This window comes from Pinus tabuliformis, chromosome X (assembly GCF_031772625.1).
Source record: "Pinus tabuliformis cultivar Carrire ecotype Pingquan chromosome X, CPIR1, whole genome shotgun sequence".
NCBI lineage: Eukaryota > Viridiplantae > Streptophyta > Pinopsida > Pinales > Pinaceae > Pinus > Pinus tabuliformis.
The window spans coordinates 23,740,867-23,746,453 of record NC_142308.1 but is presented as its reverse complement, the minus strand read 5'-3'; positions in this window follow the sequence as shown (position 1 = coordinate 23,746,453).

The window sequence follows — 5,587 nt, the reverse complement described above, 5'->3', positions numbered from 1 at the left end:
TGTCATATTTAATATTGATAAGAAAAGTGTTGAAAAACCATTGGTAAGTGAAGATCCTCCTTAGTTTGCAACTAATTGATATAACCTAAGGAGCAAAGGACCAATATCCAAGCAAGAGCTGAAGAAATAACTATTAAGGAAGATTCTACTACCAACTACACCTGTTCAGAATACATAGAACAAGTATGGGAGCTATCCAACCTCTAACAAATCTTCCATAATCAATAAGTCTACCACTTTGGAAGTTGCTAACAAAATTACACCTATAGATTCTTCAAGACTACCTTTTAGAAATGGAAGTATTGATTATAATCATTGGATACATGAAGATAGCTTGTGCCAACATTTCAATTTTTGAGCTCACTAAGATATCAAGCCAACATGCAATGATTGTCCAAGCATTCTCATCACAACCCCATTAGGTGACAAAGTCTTGGCTTCCTAGGTTGTGTCTGGTAAGTCTCTTGGTATTCTTGAGTCTGCAGTTAATGCTATAAATTTGAATAGTAACACACTCTGCCCCCCTTTCCTCTTAACTTTCGAAATATTTAATTATAATGTCCATAATTGTTTGGTTGAATCAAGTGCATCCGTAAATGTAATGCCTCTATCTATAGCCAAGAAAATTAATTCTAAATGAGATAAAACCGATGCACGAATCATACAACTAGACAGATCACTTGTCCAAATGATTGGTGGACTCAAGAATGTGATCATTCACTTGTCATCAAACCATAGAGTACACAAATGCGTCAATATTGTCATTATGGACATTCCTGAAGCCTATGGTTTACTTTTGAGTAGATATTAGTTTAATAATCTACAAGGATATTTCTCAATAGACCGAACACATTTATGGCTTCTGTATAAAGGTAGAAACAACCATATTTGAGTAGAAAGTGGTTTTACATGAAGAACATTATGAAATTGCTTGAAGGACACAATTTTGAAAGGCACTCCAAAGCTACAGAAGCAAGATATTTGAATCAATGCGGGCTTAGACTACATCACACAATTCCAACTATTGTGATTTTAGGTCATCTCCAAAAGGAGGTGAGTATTTCAAAGGAAGAGCTAAGGCAAGCTCTCCTCGTCATAATTTCACTAGAGACATCCATTCGAGGGAGGTTATGTCGACAAGGAAGGAATCACGACATAAGGATCCCTCTCCACATTAAGGGAGAAAGAAGGGCAAGAAAGTCTAGAGGAAGAAGAACCATTGCAAAGATTACAACAAGGGTGGAAATCAAAGAGCCACATGTTGGAAGCTCCATCTAGAGCTACGCCAAAAGAAGGACAGGGATCCTATGAAAGCACCTATGAAGGAACCAACTAATGAAGCAATTGAACAAGGAATCCAAATACAAGAAGAAATCTCATTAGCTTGGTTAGGTAAGATATGGGTAGCTTTTTTAAGTAGTTGAGTATGGCCACCATTGTAAATCACATGTTCCAAAAATGTTTGTAAAGAGATGAATGTATAACATCACTTGTATATGCAACATAATGATATTTTTGCCTTTTAGTTTGTAATGCCTCCTCCCACATTTACGCACTATTACAAGCTCTCTCCGGTAAACATGATCTGAGTGTCACTATGATATGAACCAATCTTCAATTTCGAGTTATGGAAGTGGGGCCTACAAATCGACAACAAACTTACAATGCTTAGAGACTACAAATCACTTAGAATCCTAACAATCACACCTGGTGACCAATCCTTAAGTTGGAACTCTTTTTCACAGGGTTTACTCCCCAACCAAACCCATAACATAACATGCATGCAGTTGGGAGGCTATAATCACACCCACAAGCTTGTTTCATGCAGTTATGACCCAAAATCCCCTAGTCAGTGCAACGGTCGCGAGACCTATGCCACTTTTTCAGGCTAGCCTCTAGACCACTACCTAGAACTACCTGTAACTTTCCAAAATAATGACAAGATGATAACAATTCTAAACAATAAAATCTTGAGCAAGATCTTGACCAATACATGCCTAATGAAAAATAGACATTTCGTCAAACATACGAAAAACATGAAAGCTACAAGTAATAAATTCATATCTAATTATAAACTTTTGAATTACATCAGAGAATTGTCAAGAAGGTCCAATTCCCTCTCAAGGTAGATGTAACAACACTTGTTAGCCCATGAATATATCAATCATTCAATTACTGGTCAAATCATGAACAAGAGCCATAACTGGAGCAAATCATAGAACCGTGCAAATAACCAGAGTAAAAGCCATGAAAATTTAGCCATAATATCACATAATAACTAGTACATGCACACATAAATCACATTAGGAAAAACAAATTATATTAACATATGCAAAAGTTAACCAAGTCAAGGAGTTCCACGTACTACCTGACCATAGATTTGACTGAACCAAATCTCTCTTTCATACAATCACCCCCATGCCATATTCCAAGCATGAATGTGTGATCATATGGGTTAAAACAAAATTAAACCAACTAGGGCTTCCATATGCCAAACCAACTCAACCCTCGACCATAGTGATTTCACCTAACAGATCCAGAAATCACTAACACCAAAGAAGCTTGGATGCATCCAACTTTCTTCACCACATCTAGAGGAATTTTCCTATCTCCACCCATCCATCAAGAGTTCTAGGAGAAATCCCATCTCCACCCTTGAACCTTGGGAATTTCCTGAGACCACCTCACCAGGATCCAAATTCTAGCGGCCATCCAAAGATTAAACCAACACAAGACACCCACAACACTATGGCTATCCAAGAAATGGGAAGGCAAGACTGAAGCCACTGTCAATCTAGGAAAATTTCATGCCAATGATAAAAAAAATAACCAAATAAACACATGAAAGTACCATGCATCCAAAAACTAGGAAGGAAATCACACATGCACCCTGTTCCCTGCAAATTATCCCTATTGCAGCTTCTGATCCAACCTTCTTTTCCATTGTTCTCCAATTCCTTGCTTTTTCTTTGCTTGCTTCACCAAGTCCAAGTGAATGATAGAATGCTCCAATAATGCTCTAAGTGTGCAAGAGTATGAGAGAATGAACAAGGGTTAAACTCAAAGCTATCAAAAATCTGTAAAGACCAAAATTTGTGAACTAATTCTTTGATGCCTTTTTATCATTGATGTCTCCTTTTTCTTCATTTATCTTCATTTTCCCTCTAATTTCCATTTCATGCAAATTTGTGTGTCTTCACCTTCCTTTTCCACTATTTTCCTTTATTTTCATAATTAAATGCTAATTATTTCCTCTTTGCCTTTCCCAATTTCCATCGTCATTATTAAACCATAAGTAACACCCACTATAATGTTTGTCCAACATTCAACTTGGAATAGGTGTCCCATGACCTTGATCTTATTTTATTTACATGGAAAATCAACTAGGGGTTGCTATAAACCCCTCCCCTTGGGGTAACACTGTCCTCTATGTTCAATGACACCTATCACAAAAAAAATATTTCTTATGGAGATTTATAACACAACTCGATGCAGTATTTACAATAAACAACTGCTGCAAACCATGATCATCATGATAAACATACTGCTTATTCGAGCTTTTTAACACAACTCGATGCGATATTTACAATGACGAACATATATATATATATATATATATATCAAAACTCATTTGCTTCAATTAGCAAATAAAGAAGGATATAATGCCCGCATATGATCAACCATTTCCCATGTAGTTTCATTGAGCCCAAAGTGCTTCCATTACACTTTAACCTACTATATTTCTCTGTTCAGGAGCATGGGATGTTTTTGCTGCGATATGCATTATGGCTCTGGCTTGATCTCTCCCTCTGGTTCCACCTGAAATATAGGCCAATCAATCACATAATCAACATCATGTACATATCACTTACGTAATGAAACATGGAAAACATCATGGAATTTCACTGTTGGCGGCAGTGAAAGTATGTAGGCCACTGTTCCAATCCTCTCAAGGATCTCAAAAGGCCCACAATATCGAGGTGTCGGCTTGGCATATGACCCAATTCTCCAGAATCTCCTCTTGGGCTTAATGTGCAAGTACACATGCTCCCCAACCTTAAACTCCTTGAATGCTATATGTTGATTTGCATAACTCTTCTTCCTCTCCTGTGTTGCCTTCAAGTTCCTCTTAATAACCTACATCTCCTCCTCCATCTTATCCAACATGTCCGGTCCAATCAACACCCTATTCACTGGATCACTCTAGTTGATAAGAGTATTACAAATCTACCCATAGAGATCCTCAAATGGACTCGTCCTTAAGGATTCCTGATACCCATTATTATATGCAAACTCTGCCAGTGGAAGATACTTCTCCCACTTTCTCTACTAATGCATGACATAAATCCTCAACATGTCCTCAAGAATCATGTTACATATTTCTATGGATGATAAGTTATACTGAAAGCTAACTCTGTCCCCAAGCTTGTAAACAAATCCTTCCAAAACTTGGAAGAAAACTTGGCATCTCTATCTCATATAATCCTCATGGGAACTCCATGAAACCTTACTATCTCCTTAATGAATACTTGAGCCACTTCACTAGTTGAATTATTAGTCTTCATTGCAATGAAGTGAGCTACATTTCTCAGCCTGTCAACCACAACCATAATAGAATCATGTTGTCTCGATGTCCTCAGAAAAATTGTAATGAAATCCATGGAAATGACCTCCCATTTCCATTACAGAATCAGAATAGGTTGCAACAAACCAACTAGATGCTTACACTTTGCTTTCACCTACTGATAGTCCAAGCATCTTGCAACGAACTCAACCACTTATTTCTTCAAGTTTGGCCAATGATAGAACTTTTTTACTATTGTTAAAGTCTTATGGTATCTTTGGTGGCCTGAATACGAATTGACATAAAACTCCCTCAAGGTAAGATTCTTGAGATCACTGCTATCTGGCACATAAATCGTGTTCCTGAATCTCACCATGCCATCTGTTGTGAGATGATATTCCTCATCTCTATCACATTCACCTTGTTGCAACCTCAGCTTCAACTGCTGGTACTTCTCATCATGCTGCCTTGCATGCAAGAATCACTCCTATAAATATGTCCCATAAGAGCTCACAGCTAAAATATGGTTCACCTGCACTCTCCTACTGAGAGCATATCCAACTTTGTTCTCCTTTCCATTAATGCACTTGATCTCAAATTCAAACTCACTGAGGGTATCCAACCACCTAGATTTCCTGACATTCATATTGGGTTGGTCAAACAGATACCTCAAACCACTATGATCGCTCATCAAAACAAACCTCATGTCAAGGAGACAATGTCTCCACATCTTCAATGCATGCATGATAGCTGCCAACTCAAGATCATAAGTCACATAGTTCTTCTCATGCTTATTCAAATTCTTTAATTCATAAAAAACCACCTTTCCTTCTTGCATTAGGAATCCACCAAGTCCTTTCTTGTAAGCATATTTACAGATCACAAACTCCTTATCAGGATCTGCAATCTTCAAAACTGAAGAATCTGTAAGTAGATTCTTCAACTGCACAAAACTAGTTTTACACACCTTAGTTCATTCAAACTTCTTCCCTTTTATATGTAAATATGTGATAGGACAACTAA